The following is a 21825-nucleotide window of genomic DNA, read 5'->3' on the forward strand; positions in this document are numbered from 1 at the left end:
ACGTTATAATGGGCATGGTGGATTAGCAAAGCACATACATTATATGTTGGACATAGCTTATAAGATTAAGATTTTTTTTGGAATTAATCTCTCCGACTCATGTGTGGAGCATTATATTAATCAATCTATAAGAGATCCATAAGGTCGGGGGAGTTTTTTCTTAGAATTAGTTGATAGAAATAAGTTGAAGTTCATATAGTAGAGAGCTTCTTTTAGAATTAGTTAGTAGATTCAACATTAAGTTTGACGATATCAATGTACTTATGATGAAACCTTCGTTTCAATATTAATGAGTATATTTCTCTAAGTTAAGTGATTATCTTTTATATCATCAAGTTTTAAGTTATTATTATTGTTTCTCTACAAGAGAAATTTTCATAATATTATCATGAATATTTTTTAACACGTGAGAATTAGATGAGATAAGTTAAGTGATTAGACCTTGTCAAATATGTGGCACACTCACATTTGGACCACAAATTCGAAGGGGAGAGTGGAGTGTCTCATCAATTCATAAGATGCTCCAATTAATAAAGCTAGTAAACAATTACTCTTGTAAGATACATTTATTATAAATCTCTCCGTAATATTTCATTGTTCATAAGCTCATGGGCAAAATTAAGTATAAAGTTTTAAGTATAAAATACTAGCGGGTGCTTATATACCAATATACTATGAGATGCCTCTAAATAAATGGAACCAATGGGAAAATTTATTTAGAGTAAACATGTAATTAAATCTGACCACCCTTGTTTTGATTATGAGTTTCAGCTAAGTTTTGCTTGTTTTCCCCACCGGTGATGCAAGTTGTTACTTATTGCGTGATTATAATCAGACCAACTTAGGGTTATTATCATGCGCTTATTTGCATTTCATTGTATATGATTACTAAGTTAGTTTAAGAGCAACTTTATCATGCTAAGACATGATTATTCAAATACCATTGTGATGGGAATGCCAATTGTCCCAAATAAGTGTGATTTTGTTCTTTATTCTGGCCACCGCTGGGTACGGGATAATTTTCACAGGTCCTGTTGTTCTATCCATTTTCTGGCCACCGCTGTTGTGGATTAGTTCAATTTGGATCAGAGATGATTGAAGTATGGTTGTGTTCATGATTCTAGCCACCGCTGTTTTATGAACATTTAATCATAGCTTTGCTACTCTAGTTCATTAACTAGCCACCGCTGGGGTGGGCTAGGTTAGCAAAGAAAACTGATCAGTGGTATAGTTTTTTTTGTCGTGCCAAGATAAATAGTAAAATAGCTACCGTTGTGAATTATTTCAGATAAGTTTAAGGGCCGACACTTCTAATATTTTGATTATTCAGAATTCAATGGAAGCTCATAAAGAAGGAAGGAAATAGAGAAGAAAATCTTAATGAGATATAGGATAAGTTATTTATATATATATATATATATATATATATATATATATATATATATATATATATATATATATATATATATATCGTGCCATAAGCATTTCTCCAATTTTCATCCAAACTCTGTCGAGGATTTACATTAGTTGTTTAACCATGATAGAGATATGTAATGTTTAATGATAATTTAAGTTTTAGGCACAAAAGTAATAGCCTCAGTTATTTTAAGATTAATGGATGTGAATTTTGAACAATTCATATCATGGCAATTTTCTGATGGAGTCAAAGCAATAGGCTGTAATGGGTCTACAAGTTTTGAAATGTGATTCCAAAAGAAACTAAGATGCTAAGTTCATGGTTAACTATGATTCATTTTATAAAGTAAAGGTGGATTAATAATTATCCTGATACTCTAAGGTGAATATTTTCTCCATAAGCTGACTAAAGTAAGAATGTGTTCCTAGTTTTTTGGGGAGCATAATACTAAGATGGGACCATAGTGAGTGTTGAGATTTGTCACTAAAGGGCGTATGTTAAGAAAGACTCTAAAGTGACAACATGTGAATGCATACACAGCCATACCTGTTCTGTTTGCGTGATATAGCAAATTTTGGTTATAAGAATGAAGTTAAGAATAAGATAAATAGGAAGACGTTCCTAAGATTTCAGTTTTGAAGCTCTATGCTAAGCCCTATAAGTAATTGACTTAGCATGACAAGCCAGAATGCTTGACAAAACTTTATTAGTTTCAGTCCAGGGGAGGTCCACTGGAAGAGGTGTTAAAAGATAGAAACACCAAAATAACATACTTATTTAATTAAGGTACTATTTAGATAACATTTTGTAAGAGTGTATGGATATAAATGTGCACAACTAGTTTTATGTCTTTCACTCTTACATATATGAGCAATTCTGCAGAAAGCTCTAAAACAATATTGGCATAATTAAGGCCAATTTTGTATAACATGTTTTAGGCAGGCATGTGCAATATATTCTGGTAATATTAATGTATTAACATTGGTTTTGAATCAATATCGCTGTTTAATAACAGTATTCCCTTAAAGTAGCAACTTTTGATTGATGGTGTCAAGCCATTGATATTTAAACTATTATGTTGTGAATAAAGGGTCCCAGGATCAAGTCATTTTAATACATTAAGTAAAATTGCTAGCAACATGACTAATTGAGGGTTTTATCTCTTATCCTATTTTCGCGAAAGTTAGTATGGATTTGATGATAAACATGAAATGTGATTCTGGATGAGGCCGAATAAATAAACTCCCAAAATAAGTTAAGTGTTCTATCGAGGTATCGAGGTACTGTAGTGGACTTTGGTTAATGGTGTCTTGGTTTTTCTGTAATGTTTGCCAATGACTCATTTACTGGGTTTTGCTATGGTATTAAGTGTGAACATAAGGTGGACAAAAGATTAAGTTTAAGATTAAGATTGTTCGATTAAGTGGGAGATTATTGATCCATGTGTATCCACCTTCACGTGATCAATGTTTTGAACATTATAAAGAATAAGTTGTTGACATTCGGTCAAGGGGGAGAATGTTGGAATTGTTGACCTCGGTCAAGATCTAATTGGGCCGAAAGGCCCAATCCTAATCCAATATTAATCCATATTAGTTGTCATTGATCGGGAGGCAAACTCAGCCCATTTAAGGGCCCGGCCCCAAGCCTACAGCACTATATAACCAAGGGAAGACCCCTGGTTTTCCCTAAGCGCGATTACTCGCGAATTAAGCCGTCGAGGTTAGCGTATCCCTAACCTAACCGATCTCTAAGGTGCTGGAAGGTTTGGAAGCACGGTGTCTCTCGATCTACCTCTACATCAACCCTACTGCTACGTCTGCGGAGGCAATAATGTGATCGAAAGGTTCTGGTCAGTTTATCTAAGATTTCCGCATTAACTTTAATTAGTGATCATGATTAGGCTAAGTTAAGATCATGTCTATGGTTAATTAAATCTAACATTAGGAAGTCTGGTCCACAAGCATATTAGTTTCTGCAAATAAAGAATTGCAAATGGAGATTATTGTTATTCAGGAGTAGATGAAGTGATGATAAGGGTACGGTTACATATTGCCCCAGCTGTTCTGCAACCTAGCTGTGAACATGTGACGGTGGTTGACGAAGGACATTAATTGCGCGCGCGCGCACACACACTTACATCTAACCATTTATTTGATACAGTCGTCTAATACAGTCTGACTAATCTAATGCATGCATCCATCGACAATGCGAATAAAGATGTAGGCCAATCCGGTCCACCGTTACTCCGTCAACACTCTAGCAAAGGTAGGTAGCAACAACTTCAAACTAATTAACTAAAAATGCATCGATATTATTTTTCCCTCACCAATAGATATCGAAGAAGCTACATAGGATATTAGGTGCTATGGTGTCATCCAGCCAACAAATTATTTGGTTGGAACTAAAGGAAGTCGAGCAACTACTTAGAAGCCTCTCAAGTCTCCGCTTGAGGCGATGCCGCCGCAGCTACCGTATTCTCGTTTGTAGCTGATCTCCCTGCACTTGTGGCCTTTGGGCATGCATATGAACTAGCTAGTTGTGCCACAAGATCGACAAGAGCACCTGCTAGAAGGCCTTGTGTTATGGTGATCATCGACAATACCGCGGCCGCCACGCCAGATCTCGAGCGCCAGCTGCTTGGAGCGACGGCCTCGATCAATCGTGTAAGTGACCTTTGCCCCTCGCCTTCGCTATTTAATTGGGTCAGAGATCCGGCCGGGCGCAAGGCAGGTTCGTCGCTTTTGCAGCTCGACACTTCTGGCCGGACCGGCCGGATTCAATTATATTACTGCCTCCAACTCGAACAAACACTCGTCGAGGTCGATCTGATGTCCACGTACGTACCGTTCATCTCTACGCATGCTCCGTTTTCTGGCAGCGTGCATCGACCGCGATTTGCCAAACTTTTGGTCGCCTCTAACAGTTTTGAACAGTTCATTCCGCTTCAATCGTTCTACTTTTGCCCAGGGTATTAAATTAAAGATGCGTTCGAATTAATTTGGAGAGATTGCGCGTAGACCTAGCTCGTTAATTGGAGGTGCGTGGGACGTGGGAGAATTTTTATTTTTTTTTTCTTTCGAGTGGTGATCGGGAGAGCGAGACTTGCATGGGCCTAGAGATATGAGGTGATTTGTGGGATATATCGGTGTCTCCGATCCAATCATCCAGAGGTTTCATTTCTTCACAAGAAAAAAGTAGATCAATTAATGCCCACAAATTATACAGTAACAACAAAATTGTTGAGACACCAAAATTTGGAGTTTGCAATAAATTAAATGAGTACAGTTCACTGTGCGCTACTACAGCGTAGTCCACCACCATACAATGATACAAACAATACAAAAATAGGCTAAGCTTGGTTCGCCGCGGCCATGCCGTTAATGTTTTCCATTTCAGCCTGAAACGAAATTAACTGCTGTTGATGTCGACCACCTGCTGGGGCTAGGACGCGGGTGTCTCTCCTCCAGCAGCGCCACCTCCTTGGAAGCACTTTTTCAAGATCGCAATAATGGCCGTCGTCACTAATCCGGTGATACCCCTAGCAATAAGCCCTTTACTATCCCAGCCATGCTGCCTGTGAGATGGCCGATAGAGGTCGACGGTGAGGGAGAGGTGCACGTGGTCCGCAATGGAGAGGGGAAGCACTTCTGTAAGAATGTAAATATAAGTTAAACTTCAGTAGAAAGTAGCTAATGTTAATTATGCGAGTATATATAGTTGGTACTTATTAGAAACAAAACAATAGATCGATCATCTCCTTCTAAACGTTAAATTAAAAAATTATTTTTTCAAGCCCGTAACGTGCAATCACATAGTGCGTGATCTGGCTAACATTAAATGGGCAAGCCGGCAATGAGCAGTTGAACACATTAGGCCGCTCCTAAGATATAGATCATAGATTGCTTAAATTGTCCAAAACTATAGACTTCACGAAATTACGTACTGACTCTGTTTCAAAATGTAGGTCGTTTTGATTTTTCTAAATTCATATATTTTGCTATGTATCTAGACATATATTATATCTGGAACAGTTAGATCTAAATTAATCTAACGGCCCACGTCGATGCAATGAAAATTTCAATCTAGGGTTTGGGTTATGGACGTTCTCGCGCCGTCGCCGGCGGCTGCACGGTGCTGCGAAATGGGTCGCCTTGATGAGCGGAGCAGCTGGATGTGACGAACGAAAGGAAGCGCAAAACAAGCATGTTCTTGGCATTTGGCTAGTAAGGAAGAACACAGACACGGGGATATCTTCGCCAAAAGGATCGGGTGCGCTTAGGCAGATATTATTATTATTATTACTATGAAGACGAAAACTGGGCGGATACCTGGCACAGCATGTTCTTGAGTATGGTGTCCTGGACCACGTCGGAGGTGCTCCGCGAGTCGAAGTCCTCCCGCAGCGCCGCTTCCTCGTCGGAGCTGCAGCAGCTTCTTCCCATGATCATGTGGCAGAAGCTCGCCGCCGTTGCCTTCTCCAGCTTCACCCGGCGCGGGGGCCCTGTATATCGCGAACGAAATGTAAGAGAATAGAATTAAATTGGTGTATGTAATTAATGGATTGGTGATTGTAGTGCTGAGCCTTATGCGGGGATTATACTACATTGCTTCGGGTTGAGTGGAGATAAGGCAACAGCAGCAGGGGATTACAACGTACAATAACCCTAATTTTAATATCTCTCTCTCTCTCTCTCTCTCTCTCTCTCTCTCTCTCTCTAACAGGGGTGGGCCCACATTAATTAAGGGTGTTCAATTGAATATAGAAATTTATATTCATATTGCAAAAACAAGCAAAAATAATGCTAAACGATCTAGTAGGACGGCCCACGTACGGCCCAGCACCCACCGATAAACCCTAGCTTTCACGTACGCACAATAGGTGGCGGCGGCCGCCATGAGGGCTGCGGGCTACGGCGGCCGGAAGGAGCGCGACTGCACCTGCACGTGCGCGAGGGGCGTCGTTGGGCTGGGCGGCGGTAGCCGGCCGCGCGGGCTGCGCGCGGCGGCGCACAGGTGAGGGAGCGGAGCAGCCGCGGCTGCAGCCTGTAGCTGCGGGCGGCCACCGGCCGGACGGTGCTAGCGCCGCGCGGGGAGGCGGCGCGCCAGCTCGAGGGCGCAGGAGGAGCGGGGCTGCTGGCTACAGCCGGAAGCTGCGGGTGGCTGCCTGCTAGCGTGAAGGACGGAGGTGGCTAGCAGAGAGGAACGAGGAGATTGAGTTGAGCTGCGTGCTTACTCATGGAGTCGGCGGACGGGGGTGTGCCGCCGGATGAGACACGGACCACGCAGCAGGAGCTCCATATAGCGATCAGCAATAGAATTTTGCGAGTGCAGGCGTCCATCAGAATTCAGAACGGTCTCTCGTCGAAGGGTGGTGCTCCGCGTCTGTGAGTTTAGAGAGAGAGAGAGAGAGAGAGAGAGAACTGGAGATGTGGGGCGCGCGCGGGGTTTTGGAAGACGAAGAGGGTGGGGGTTGGGGGAGGCGGCGCTGGCAAGCGGGAAACAGAACAGGCGAGCGCGGGAGCGGAGCGCGCGAAGAAGGGTGCGGGCGGCGGCGGGCGCGGAGCACACCGGATCCGGCGATGAAACGAAGCCCCCTCAATGGAGTTTCATCGCGTGTCGTGGACTTGGGTAACTAGGCCGAGACCGTGTCAGACGTCGTGGTGATGAAACAGTTCCTCACAGTCACCTTTAATTTATTAATTTGCCAAATAGGAGGAGGTCACCAGTTTGGGAGCGAGTATAATGAGCTAGAATTGCTCGAGGAAGATGATGTCTTAAAGCAGTTTGCAAGTATTGCGGATTAAACACTACTACAGCTATTGGGAGCTGGCCTCTTGAGTCTTCTTTCATGGACTCAACACAATGTGGATCATCTGTTCTATTGTTGCTGCTTTCACAAGCCCGTCCAGCTATATCCATATGGTTCCTCGTCACCTCTCGCGATCTGTCTTCACTTTTTTGTCTCAAGACTTTTTCTCTTTCCATGGACTCAACACCAGATGGGATATCAGATTCATTGTTGCTGATTCCAAGATTATGCACACCAGATGTCAAGGTCTCCTTGAGGGATTTCCCCCAAACCATGTGGATGATCTTCCAAATCATATGGCAAGGGGACACTGTTCAATTTTACTTGCTCAGTCACACATCTCTTTTTCTCTGACAATTCAGCATTACAATTAATGGAGCTAGCAAAAAAAGTAAAGATTGTCACCACAGCTTATAACGATACTTTCATTGGTTTTATTTTCATCCCTAAAACATTTATTTCCTATTGGTTCTGCCATGATGTCCTTTTTTTCGCGACCGTGCTTGGGTACGTTTTTCATTAAGAAGTGAAGAGAAGTGTTACAAAAGAGTCAGTTACAGAGCAAGAACCGACTCAAGACAAACCGACATACTCGATTACACGACACCCATTGCGCGACCCGGAAGCCTACCTAGTTTACACACTGCCGGCTCAAGGCACCTAAACCCTGCTTGAAACCAAGCAACAATCTCATCGTACACCCAAATGAGTACATCATCAACCGTACGCACTCGTTGATTGAAAGTCCTATCATTTCTCTCCTTTGAAATTTGTTTCCTCGCTGGCCACCAGGTAACAAAGAAAGTGGACTCGGTGTCCGGCGCCAACATGTCCCAACCAAGTCTACGCAGCATGCGAAACCAAACTTCTCTCGTAAACAGATAGGTAGTTAACAGCACACAAGTGTCGTCATCTTGTAACCCATGCTTCTTCCTTCGAGCGGCTGTCCAGTAACGATCATGGAGCACAAGCCAAATGAAAATTTTGCATTTTGCTGGCGCACGTATCTTGCGGAGGAGCTTAGCTCCCTCAACCGGGTGCTGACCGATGAAGAAGGACTGGTACGCAGAAGCGGTAGTGAACACCCTGTCCGGCATCCATTTCCAACAGATTGTGTCCATCAAGTTGTCATCAAGCTGTATGTCTCTCGTCCGATCCCATATGAGGAGGTATTCCAGAATTACCTGGACAATTAAGGCTCTGGTTATGTCCCGAACCCAGGTGTCCCCATTCAGCGCTTGCGCGACGGTTCTTTGTTTCTTAATCCGAGGACCAACTGCATTGCTTAGGCATGGAGCAAGATCAGATACAGACTGTCGTTGCAACCATCGATCTGTCCAGAACAGTGCCTTGTGGCCATTTCCCACCTCGACATAGATCGACGCCTGAAACATCGCCTCAACCACACTCTCTGTCTCCGCGGGGAGGTCACACCATGTACGAGAATCATCAGTACGCTTTAGCCATAACCATCTCATGCGTAAGGCGTACCCAAAACATTGTAGGTCCACAATGCCGACAGACAATGGCCGCCTTTAGCTGATTCGGCCCCACTCCATAGGAAACCCTTGCGGTAGCTGTCGATGAATTTGATCACCCATGGAGAGATCTTCACAGCCATCGCCGTATGTATCGGATTGGCTGACAAAGTACTCTTGATCAGAACAATCCGCCCAGCGCAGTTCAGGAGGCCAGCCTTCCAAGTGGGAGTCTGCACGCCACCTTATCAACCAAGGGCTGCAAATCACTCTTGCGTAGCTTCTTCAGTCCAAGTGGAATACCCAAGTAACGTATCGGGAACGGGTCAAACTTCCCTGGGAAGTGAGTGAGAAGTGTCACCGAAGCTTCCAAATCACATTGGATAGGTGAAACCTGGCATTTGGACAGATTTATCTTAAGGCCCAACGCCCCCGCAAAAAATTTGAGGATTAGTCTAGTGAGCACTAGATCCTGTTCGATAGGCGACAGGAAGACGACCACATCATCGGCATATAGGAAAGTTCCCTCTTTGACCTTGGGATGAAGTGCCCGTAGAAGACCTTTCTCAACAGCTAATCTTAGAAGAGCTTATAGGACCTCCATGACGATCACAAAGAGGACGGGCGATAGCGGGTCGCCCTGGCGTAAGCTCCTAGCGTGACAAATTCTTCTCCCCGGCGACCCATTCAAAATGATTTTGGTGCTTGCCGACGAAAGCATAAGAGAAATCTAGTCCCGCCACCTCCTGGTGAAGCCACAGTGCTGAATAATGATCAATAGAAAGCGCCAGTTGACAGTGTCGAAGGCCTTGGCTATATCCAACTTAAGTAGCACACTTGGAATTTTTGAACGATGCAGCAATTTTGGTGTTAATTGTACAGCTCTGTAATTCTCATGGATAATCCGTGAACGAATAAAGGCGCTCTGGTTGTGCTTGACCAGATTGTGCATGAGAGGAGTGAGATGCCTTGCCAACACCTTTCTGAACAGCTTAGCAAAACTGTGTATCAAACTGATGGGTCTAAAATCGCTTATGAGGGACGCATCTTGTCTCTTACGAAGGAGCACCATATATGCCTGGTTTACCAAGTAAAAACTGCGACCATCCAATGACCAAATGGCATTGAAAGCTCTCATGACATCGTCTTTGATAATCGGCCAGGCTATTCGATAGAATAGACCGGTAAACCCGTCCGGTCCCAGGGCTTTATCGGTGGGCATGTCAGCAATGGCTTGCCACACTTCCTCAACTGAAAAGCAGTGATCAAGAGATTCAGCATGAATAGAAGGAAGGTTCAATTCGTCCATGTTTAAGTTATTAAGTTGCTGCCCTGCAGAGCCCAAAATAGCATCAAAATGGTTAAAAGCTGCCTCGGCCATCTCTGAACAAAATGGCATCATCAGCACGCAGCTTAGTAATGTGATTCTTGCGGCTGCGGTGACAAGCTTGCAAGTGGAAAAACCGTGTGTTAGCATCACCCTCCGCCAAGTATGATATGCGCGCCCGCTGCCAGATCAAAGTCCTCTGTAGCGAGGCCAATCCCAAAGAGCAAAGTTTAGCTTTCCTTCTCATCAGTGCCAGTTCATGAGGCGCCAGGTTTCTGAAATCCTGAGCGTGGTCCAACTGCAAGACAATTTCCTTAGCAATGGCCAATTGCAGACGAACCGAGCCGATGTGCTTGGCGCTCCAGCTTTTCAATGCCTTAGCCGTATTACGTAGTTTGAAATCCAAACATCTGAACGCATCGACCTCAGTACTCGCCCACGGCAAGGGAGCACGCCACGCCTCCTCAACGACCTGCAGGTACCCTTCACATTTGGGCCAGAAGTTCTGGAAACGAAATCTCTTGAAGTGAGGAAGGGAGCAATCAGTTCTCAGCATCAAGTGGGCATGATCAGAGCATTCCGTCCCAAGTGCCGACAGCTCATGATTGGGAAAGTCGTGTACCCAATCCTCCGAGGAGAAGACACGATCAAGTCGCTCAAGCATTGGCCTTTCACGCTCGTTTGTCCAGGTGTATAGGCGCCCTTTAAGGTTCAGTTCCTGCAACTCGGTATCATTGATGAATCGTCGGAAACGGTTCATCATATTTCTATTGAGCCGCTGATTATTCTTACCCTCCGCTTGATAAATGAGATTAAAATCACCGCAGAGTACCCACATCCCGTCACAAGAGGTGCGAACATCCCTGAGCTCATCAAGGAACACGATCTTCTCACAGTCTGCCTGGACTGTACACACAGGTTAACCACCAAGAGACATCACTCTGTAACAGAGTTACCCTTGCTGTTAAACTATACGACCATATGAATTGGTTAGTGACCGACCATGTGCCTAGCCTCCAAGCCAGCAGCATACCACCACAAGTGTTAGAGGCCGGTTTGGCAAAGTAATCAAAACCAGCACCACAAGACTCCATGATCAGATTAGCAGAGCAGTCAGCCATGATGTCCTTTTGTTGACACCCAACAGGACCATTCCCTCTGCATCTGCATCCTACTACACCAAGGCCTGAACTTTCTTGAAGCATGTTAGGCTTATATTCGCTCTAAACATAGGCATGCTCAAGCTCAACACCTTTATGAGATTTGTCCCGCTGGTTCATTGGTGGAGCGCGCGTCACTCACTGTCGCCTGCTGCTAACTCAAAATCTGAACCTTTTTTGAGGAATGATGATTTCGTCTTCAAGCTGACCACAGGCATGCATGCTCAACACATTCCTGAGGTTTGTCCTCCTCGTCAGGTTTGCCAGTGGGGTACCACTGTCGCCTGCGGCTAAATCAATATCAGAACTTTCTTGAGGCATGGTAATTCCATCCTCGAGCTGACCAGAGGCAAAATTAAAAGATAGCTTACACATTCGTGAGGGAAAAGAGATCGATTTGCATAGAACCGGAGGCTCGCAGCAAGAAGCAAAGAAAGAAAAATGCAGATTTTGTTCTAGCGAGGAGAGCGAGGACAAGTTCACCTTGCTCGATCCGGCCGGGAAGCTGGTACCAGCCAGTCCCAGGGCGTGTGCTACATCGACGGGGAGTCAATGAGCAAAATTTCATCCATAAGGGAAGCTCTGGAGCAGTCGGGGTGCCGTTTGTTTACCACACACTACCGGAGACCACGAGTTCGCCGTGTGCCCGAGGCACACGGCAAAGACCCGTAGGCACACGGCGAAGACTTCGCCGACGGTGGCCGACGGCAGCCATGGGGACGGCAAAGACCTTGTTTGCCGTGTGCCAAAAGTCGGGCACACGGTAAACCTATTCGCAGTGTGTATATATAGGCGCACGGCGAAATAAAGCAAGCAGACGTCGTCACGGCCAGCTGACGGCGTCGGCGGCTGTTCGCCGTGTGCCTGCACCGTGGACACACGGTGAACATCTAGCCTTCGTCGTGTGCCCAGACGACAGGCACACAGCAACGCTCCCAGCTTCACCGTGTGCCCTTGGTTTCGGCGCACGGCAAAGTAGTAAGATTCGCCGTGTGCCTTGTTCTTGGCACACGGCGAACTATATTCAGTTCGCCGTGTGCACGGCCTAGGCACACGGCGAACTTGGTGTCCAGGGCTAGTCAAATGATCACTTTGCCGTGTGTCTAGTCCCTGGCACATGGCAAAGTGACCAAACAAATTCTATTTTTTTTTGTTTTTCACGTATAAAGGACACCATATCACAACATATATATCACAGTCATTACATATCACATATATATCACAACAAACGTCACAGGCACTATATATCACAATATATATATCACAACTAGCCACAAATAACTTCAAACACATCCAGAAGTCCAATGCAAAGTCCTGCAAGTTCACAACATATCCAGAAGTTCACAAATACATATCCAGAAGCTCACAAGTCCATAAATATTGAAATAAACAAGTTTATGGCTGTGGTGGGTCGTCGAACGGTGGTGGGCCGCCGAACTGAGGTGGGAACAACTGCTGTGAGAGCGTCGGTGAGATGCCCGGCGACAAGTCTGGCGTATTCGATGCCACCGATAGATTCTGCAAAAAATGTAAGACAATAAATTGCAGGTGAGACAAAAACCAAGTTCTCAAGTTATAATCTAAGCAAGTCTAAATATGTAGGTCCCCTAAATCATTAAGTGAGTAATGTAAGTCACAATCTCTAAGTCTAAAGTTCTCTAAGTATCTAATGCTTCAAAAAAAACTAAAGGGTTTTCAAGATACTCACCGGAGGAGTAGTAGGAGCAGTAACCAGAGGGAAGGCTGGGATGGGATTACCCATTTGGACAAAAAGACTTCGAATGTAGTTGTACATCTGGGCCATTTCGGCCGCCTGCTTCTGATCGTTCTCTTGTCGTAATCTCCTCTCTTCGGCCAACGCCACCTCGTATGCCGCTTTTTGCGCTAGCATTTGGTTCTACAATATTTCATGACAATGTTACAATGCAAATCAAATATATGTACAAAACGAACGAACTATGAATAAATAAGAAATAACCTGAATTTCCTGCACTTGGAGCTGCGACGCGGACAGCCGTGGGCGTATGGCCGAGCTATTGGCCGTGCTCCTCGCTCGAATCTGGGAGAGGGTGGGAGTGCTGGCTGTGTCTACAAGGCCGTCGCCAATATAGTAGCGCCCATGTTTCTTGCCTCCTCCCGCCATCATAATGACTTCTCCATCAAGGGGCTGGGTCCTCGGATCCCAGTCTGGCCCATGGACCTGTCTTCCCATCTCTGTGTACGCCTGGATACGACTGTGGACGGACGGGTTGCTGTACGCTGAGTGCGGGTTGTCAGGGTTGTAGGTGATGTTGGATGTCGCCTTGCCCTTGCGGGCCAGAGCCCATCCCACGAACGGGGTGCACTCCTGGCCTTGATGTGAGGACGACTGCGAAAAAGGAAGAAGTTGATTACAAATTATGCTGAATTGAACGTTAGATTAGAGAAATGAGTCTGTGTAGTGTGTACCCATCTAGTCCTGTACTCGTCATTGTTGAGGCTGCCTTGATGGTGCGCTTGACCTGGCATCAGCAATCGCCGCTGACGGCCACCATCGTGCTTCTCCTGCCACTCCGGGTCGAACCACTTGTCCACTATGCGCTCCCAGCACATGGTATCATTACGACACCACCATGCAGGAACCTACACGTGATCAAATGCATGACAAGTAAGAAGAGAGACATTTAACGATGTTTTAATCTTATAATAAATTTAAACTTACCTGTAAGTATTCCTCTCGGGTCAGCTTCAACTCTCTCGCCTCAGGCTTCTCGATCTTCTGCTTTAGGAAAAATGCACAAAAGTTGATGACGCACTGGACTTGCGCCTCGTAATGCATGTCCTTGACGAGTTTAACGCATCGATTGTCAGCCACAATCGCCGCCCGCTCCTCGTATCCCTCATCACACCTATTAAAATTCTACATATAAAGACGATGGATCATGTCATCATTGAAAAAATATTGAATGAATGTGACGTATTCACCATTTTTTTGGCGGAAAAAACTTACCTAGAGCTCGCCCTTTACCCCCTCCGCCTTGTTCTCAAAGGCTCTGCCGCTCCAATCCATCTGATCGTTGTTGGCGGTGATGTAGTGGTCCCACGTCCAGGCCGGCTCGTATCATCCTAGATAGTGGACTAGGCCTAGGAAGTGCTCCCTGCACAAAAGACCCAGGATGTTGTTGACCTTGCGTTTGTGAGCACCGCCACTAAGGACAGCCCAACTCCAGCAACCATTGATTAAGAGAAAATATTAGTTTGTACTGTAATTTTCGAGTTAGGAAATGAAAAAGGTAATAATAACATGTCAAATTACTTACATATCCCCGCACAGTCGAATCAGCGGGCGCAAGGCAACAGGTATCGGCCTATCTGGGAGTTGCGAGGAACCTCGCAACCAGATAGTCGGCGTAGAGGTATCCTCGGCCGTGTCCTCCTCCTCAGCACTAGACGACTCCCCCCCCCCCCTCCTCCTCCTGCGCGTCCGCCTGCCACTCCTCCTCCTCCCACTCATGCTCCTGCTCCTGGGCAGGCTCCTCCTCCTCCTCCTCCTCCTCCTCCTCAGACGGCGGTACAGGCGAAGGCTCCCGACGCCTCCTGCCTCCACCCTTCCCTCGACCCTTGCCTCGCCCCAACCCGGAACTCCTATCAGAGCCCTCACCAGCATCCGACTGTGGCATCATTCTTCTGTACAGTGAGGCGACAGATCATTGAAGTCCGCCGCCCGGCATCTTTCTTCAATCACCTGCAATTAAAAATAGTAAACCAATCAGCACATATATACAAAACGATCTTATAAAGAGAAAGAAAAAAAATACGACATAATTAAAAAGTAACATTAATAAATCAATTAGTATGGATCATACATGTATTAGAAATAATCATCTTCATCGGGATTAGCTAGATCATATGTCTCATCATCACTATCACGCAAGTCGAGAAGTTCAAGCCCGTGCTCTAAAGGTGGAATTTCATCCTCATTGTCATCGCCTAATTGTAATCTCTCAAGTAATTCTAGGTCCTTCGCATTACGAACCTCCTCATCAGCGTCCTCGTCATCAACCATTTCATCATCGTGTACTTCCATTTCGATCACTCCGGTTAAGTCTATCTCAAAATGCCCTTCAAGCCCATCTTCTTGAAAGAACTCCCCGTCATATGTGTTTGGGTCTATGTTGTAATCCTCATTATTTGGAATAGGTACTTTACCGTGTGGTGATACCTTATACACCACGTCCCAACCCGTAAGGCGATCATCGGTTTTGCACGGATATGAGAGATAATAAACTTGCGTGGCTTGTTGAGCCACAATATAGACATCATCTCCTGGATACACTGATGACTGGCGAATTTCGACTAGGCTGAGATGAGGGGTCCGTCACACTTCGTTAGGATCAAACCAATGTCATTTGAATATTTGAATATGACAGGCTTAAGAGGTTTGCAACCATGAAATGTGAGTTCATATATTTCTTCAATTATGCCATAATACTCGACCCCATCAAGGCTGTCGTACAAACTCCGAAATTTGTGGTTCTTCGATTGGGCCGACTCTGCTCGTGGTTTTTTGTGTGAAAGCGATATCCATTGACATCATAACCGGAGATTGACAAGACCCTATAGGCACAACCATTGGCAACTTGTCTCAACTCGGGACACATAGACGCATCATTTTGGACCTGCAAGTAGAAGCATGATGGTTTGTTATACTATTTGCACGGACAAGAAACTTCAAATGTCTAACAAGTATGAGGATTTGTTATACCTTGTGCTTGAACCAAGAAATGAAATCGGGGGCTCTTTGTCCCGCACCGGACTTAAGAAGGGTGTCAACTTCGTGTGGGGTTGGAACTCTTCGGCGACGCTAGAATTGTTGAGTAAATTCCCTATATAAACGAGAGGTAAAGGGGGTTGGATGCAGAATAGTTAATACTCGAGGAAATAATTTGTTGAGAACTTACTGTATGTACGGCTCGACTTCCACTAGGTTGGTCAACACATACATCATGATAGTGCGCAACTCTTCATTGAGCAAGGCCTTAGGAGTTGCACCACTTGCACTTCCAAGTTGCCCTTTGAAGAGGCTGAGGTTTGTTTCATTTTCAGCTTCATTGTAACGAGTGGGTGGATTGTGCACGCTTGGAAGGGTTTCACCATAGTATTTTGTTGTGTAGTTGGAGACCTCATCCAGAATGTATGCTTCTGCAATGGAAGTTTCTATTTTGCATTTATTTTTGCATTTGGTACGAAGGATCTTTTGTTATCTCTCAATCGAGTAGCACCAACGTCCCTGAACAGGCCCCCCCATCCGTGCCTCATATGGGAGGTACAAAATCATATGTTGCATCGGATTGAAGAAGCCGGATGGAAAGATTTTCTCCAACTTACAAAGCAACACAGGGGCCAATTTTTCCATTTGTTCAATCACAGCCCGAGACAACTCCTTAGCACATAGCTGGCGGAAGAAATTGCTTAACTCTGCCACCACTTGCCAGACATGGTCAGGGAGATAGCCTCGAACCATCACCGGAAGAAGCCGCTCAATCCATATGTGGTAGTCATGACTCTTCAGCCCATTGATTCGCATAGTAGATAAGTTCACCCCTCTCCTTAGATTCGCTGCATACCCATCGGGGAACATTAAAGTTTGGAACCATTCTAGTACTTCTTTCCTTTGGTGCTTCTTCAGGACGAATTCAGCTGCAGGCTTTTTCCATTTCTTACCATCTTTGGGTGGCGGAATATTCAATTTTGGTCTATCGCATAAACTAGCTTGATCCACTCGGGCCTTAACATTATCCTTTGTTTTATCAAGAATGTCCATGATTGTACCCCAGAGTGCCTCAGCAATATTTTTTTCCGAGTGCATCATATCAATGTTATGAGAAAGAAGAAGATCATCCATATAGGGGAGCCTCCACAGGACCGATTTCTGAGTCCAAGCATGTTCTTCACCATAACCCACAAAACCACCACCTTCTTTAACCCTCAGTGACTGTAACCACTCACGGACCGCGACACCTAACATCATCTGCGGTGGAGGTTCATCAACCACGACACCTTTCGTAAAGTTCTTGATGTCACGTCGGAATGGATGGTCAATAGGGAGGAATTGTCGGTGCTTGTTGAACGAAGAATACTTGCCACCCTTCGCCAACCAGATGAACCTCATAGCTGCCTTGCATACTGGTCAAGGGAACTTCCCGTGCACACACCAGCCGCGGAATATCGCATACGCTGGCAAGTCATGCAGGGAGTACATGTACCACACTCGCATTTTGAAGTTTGTCTTTGTAGCTCGGTCATATGTCCATACACCTTCCTCCCAAGCATGGAGCAAATCATCAATAAGAGGCTCCATATACACACTCATATTATCCCCCGTATATCTAGGAATTATCAACGACAAGAATATGTTCTGCCGTTGAAAGATAACTCCAGGGGGGAGGTTGAGGGGGATAACAAACATGGGCCATCAACTGTACGGGGCAGCCGTCATTCCATAAGGATTGAATCCATCTGTTGCCAATGCAACACGTACATTTCGAGCCTCCAGAGCTTTCATTGTGTGACGTCTGTCAAAATGTTTCCATGCTTCACCATCGGATGGATGTATCATCTTCTCAGGACGGTAGCGTTTGCCGTTTGTGTGCCATCTCATCTGTTGTGCTGAATCCTCGGTCATGAACAGATGTTGGATTCTCGGTATGAATGGAAGGTACCGTACGATTTTCACGGGGATTTTGAGATGTTTCTTTTGACCATCACAAGAATCTACCTCCAGCCACCGAGATGATTTACATTTTGTAAAGTAATTTGCGTCTGCATGTTCTTTTCTAAACAACATGCATCCCTTCGGACAAGCATGTATCTTCTCATATGGCATCTTAAGACTACGAAGAAGTTTTTGTGCCTCGTACATGCTATTTGGAAGAATGTGTCCTTCCGGAAGCAGACTACTAAAAATCGTCAACATTTTGTCAAAGCCATCTTGACTAATGCCACACTCAGACTTTAGGGCCAGTACGCGTGCAATAGCATCGAACTGAGAAACATTGGTATGCTGGTGAAGTGGTTTCTGTGCCGCAGACAACATGTCGTAATACTGCTTTGCCGTAGGCTCTGGTGGTTCCTCTCTAGGTCCTTCTTCGAAGTGTGCTTCATGAAAGTCAGCATAGCAGATCCACCGGGTATAGTTTTCCACAAACCCATTTGTGATAATATGTTTACCCATAGTGAGTTGTGATTGATGTATCCTATTTTGACACTTGGTGCATGGACACGGCATTCTACTCTGTCCTCTATCAAATGCCTTTTCCAAAAAGTCATTGACCTTTAGAGCAAACTCAATATACTCTTGTTCGCTCTGCCAGCCCTTGTACATCCACTCACGGTCATCCATCCTTTAACATGCGAGCGAGAAATTTAAAAATCGATTTCATATACACGATATCTAACAAACTCTAATAGGTGAAGATAGGTCCTAATTGCACCCAAGGATTCGTAGATATGGTTGGTTTTCATGATCCACTCCTAGCCGAGACAGAATTTTGGCAGCACCTCCCCGCTGCTCTCCAAATACACGTCCTGTCAAGGAGATTGTGTATCCGGAGAACAACAGGGAGGTGATGCCGAAACTCTGGCACGGATCGGAGTTGACCATGAAAACTAACCATATCTACGCACCCTTGGGCTGTCCAATTGACGTGGACAATTCGAAACACATACGGTTCCATACATGCAAAGAGCTACATATTTCAAACCATATCTCTTTCGAACGGGAGACGACTAAGTTACGTGATCTATGGGCTTATGCCGCTCACCTATGGGCTTATGCATAACACGGAAAGAGAGGTTGCTTATGCCGCTCACCTATGGGCTTGACGATGTGCGCGGCGTGGCCTCCTTTTCCTTGTCCTCCTCTCTCCTCCTCGTTACAATCTAATTCCATCAATTACAACATAAGTATAGGTCAAATTTTCAATGTCATGACTCAAAAAAAATTAACACCCGACGCTTACTCAAGCAGTATGAAATCCATTTAGATTTAGCATCCAAAGACAATGGTAGCGTGAGCTTGCTGGCCTCACAAATGGTCCCAGGAGTAAAGAATTTGATATTGAACTTAGATATAAACCTAAATTGTAAGTCACTATCCTTGAATTATATTTCAATCACATCCACTATATTGATCATCTTTAATTGTATTTGCCTTATTACTAAGCAAAGTGGCGATAGATAACTGTCTTTGTAGTTTGTACTTAAATACTTAAATACTTGCTAAGCACAACGAAACATGATAGGACAAATAGTTCTCTCTGAAATATGTTCTCAATTCAAAATCCATTTTCCTACTGGAGCTTATGACTCAGAGTTTCAGCGTTTCGCCTTCTGCTTAACCAGCACAAGGTAAATTTTATCCTAGCAAATCCAGGAAAAAAAACACATACAGAGCGCTAGAATGAATGCCTAAATAAGACTTTGGACCTATCGATTCCAGCCTAAAAAAGGCAAGCCATGCCACGGGACTATTTACTGCAAGTTTTAGAGTGTGATTCTGATAGTGGCAATACCGAGCACAGCCATCAGTGGAAATAATCATAACGCATAGCAAAATGTAGTAGTGGATTAAATTAGTCTCACAGATAATGAGGAAATTTCATTTAGATTAATCAATGGAAATTAGAATATCCAGGTTCAATTATTCAGTAATTGCATTCATAAAACAAATTTAGTTCAGAAAACAATGGGGAGAGAGATTGATGCGTACCTCCTCGTGGGCGGTGGCGCGGCAGTACGAGAGCCTGGGCCTGGCGGCGCTGAACCTCCTCGCGGGATGGCGTGGCAGGAGGGGCTGGGGATGGCGCCGGAGGTCAGGCGCAGGAGACGGCGGCGGGCGGCTCTCCAGCAGGGACGGCTGGCGACGCGGGACCTCCTCGCGCGGGCTCCAGCAGCGACGGCGGGCGGCGCAGGACCTCCAGCAGGGGCGGCTCCTGCAGGTCGACGGCGGGCGCGGTGGGGCGGGGACGGGGAGGGAGAGCCGGGGCGGGGCGGGGCGGGGCCCGAGCGGGGCCGCGCCGGCGAGGCGGGGCCGGGGCAGGGCCGCACTGTGCGCCACGCAGCGGCGGCGGGGCGGCGCCGGGGCGGAGGGGCGGGGCGGATGCGGGACGGCACTGTGCGCCACGCAGCGGCGGCGGGGCGGGGCGGCTGCGGGACGTCACTGTGCGCCACGCAGCGGCGGCGGGGCGGGGGCCGGGTCGGTGCGCAGGGGCGGCGGCGGGGCGGGGCGGGGCCGGTGCGCAGGGGCGGCGGCGGGGTGGGGCCGCGCAGGCGAGGCGGGGCCGGGGCAGGGCCGCGGTGGCGGCGCGGCGCAGGGGCGGCGGCGGGGCGGGGCGTCTGGCGCGGCGGTGGGGAGCGAGTGAGCGAGAGCTGAGAGAGAGAGCGAGAGTGAGACAGAGAGCTAATAAGTGCGCGAGAGTTCGCCGTGTGTCCAATTTAGGACACACGGCAAAGATTTTGTTTTCTTTTTTTTTGTTTTCAAATTCATCTTTGTCGTGTGCCACAGATCTTGGCACACGGCAAACATATAAACTTCGCCGTGTGCCTAAACCTGGACCCACGGCAAAGACTAGAAAATGAATTTCTGTTATTTCATGTAGTCAACTAATTTATTTTTAAAACATGTTTCACTAAATTTAATGAAATGTATATTGAAAAATATTACCAAACTCTCTAAACATTGCATATGAAATGCTTCTTTGAAAAATTTTCATTATTTTATGCATATATAGCTCAATTTCATTATTTTCACCTAAATTCTAATATTACTAAAAAATTCAAAAAATGGCAAACAAGTCCAAAAAATTGCCATAATTGAACATGAACTACTTCATGTGGTTTATTGTCTATAGAAAAAATTTGGAACACAAATTATAATTTGAACATCATTTCGCGTACAGACGTAACTACAATCTTAGAAACTATATAGATCTTTTCGGAGAAACTTAAGTTTGTTAAGCAGCATTTGTCAAAAAATGAGAAATGCAATCAAAATTTTACCATAGCCTCCTTGCATGATATTATGACCGCTTGACAAATTTCATAATTTTCAGACTACGTTTCGATTTTATGAAATTTATTAAACTCTAAGCCACAAGTTCGATTGTTAGTAAGTTCGTAGTATTTTGTTTATTTTGCCTTGTGCCAAGGTAGTGGCACACGGCAAACTTTAATGTTTGCCGTGTGTCGAGGCACATGGCAAAGAGGTCGATTCGCCGTGTGCCTAACGGAGGCACACTGCAAAATATGACGGCGTTGACCGGCCGTGAACGTCGGGCCACGTGGCGCTATCTTTGCCGTGTGCCGGTCTGTGGCACACGGCAAAGAAATCGGTTTGCCATGTGCTGAGGTTAGGGCACAGCGAAACCTCCTTTCGCCGTGTGTTCTGTATTTGGCCCACGGCAAAGGCTCTCTTCACTGTGGGCTCTCTTCACTGTGTGCCCGATGATTTGCACACGGCGAACTCTTAGACACACGGCGAATTACCGGTTTCCCGTAGTGACAGTTCAATGCATCAGTAAAGCCATGAAACAACTAATTAAGTGTTTTTTAGTTCTGATGTTCAATACTCATCTTCCTCTCCATTTGTGCTA

The 21825-nt window shown here is 45.6% G+C and overlaps 1 long non-coding RNA gene across 1 annotated transcript; it reads right to left on the reverse strand.

Annotated features, from left to right (window-relative positions):
• Positions 1-12409: 12409 nt before the first annotated feature.
• LOC120701554 lies at positions 12410-13452 on the reverse strand. The gene is made up of 2 exons (XR_005686154.1): positions 12903-13452; positions 12410-12712 (listed from the first exon to the last, which is right to left on the reverse strand). It is a non-coding gene; the product is annotated as an uncharacterized LOC120701554 (long non-coding RNA).
• Positions 13453-21825: the final 8373 nt, after the last annotated feature.

The sequence above is a fragment of the Panicum virgatum genome, chromosome 3K (assembly GCF_016808335.1).
Source record: "Panicum virgatum strain AP13 chromosome 3K, P.virgatum_v5, whole genome shotgun sequence".
NCBI classification, from domain to species: domain Eukaryota; kingdom Viridiplantae; phylum Streptophyta; class Magnoliopsida; order Poales; family Poaceae; genus Panicum; species Panicum virgatum.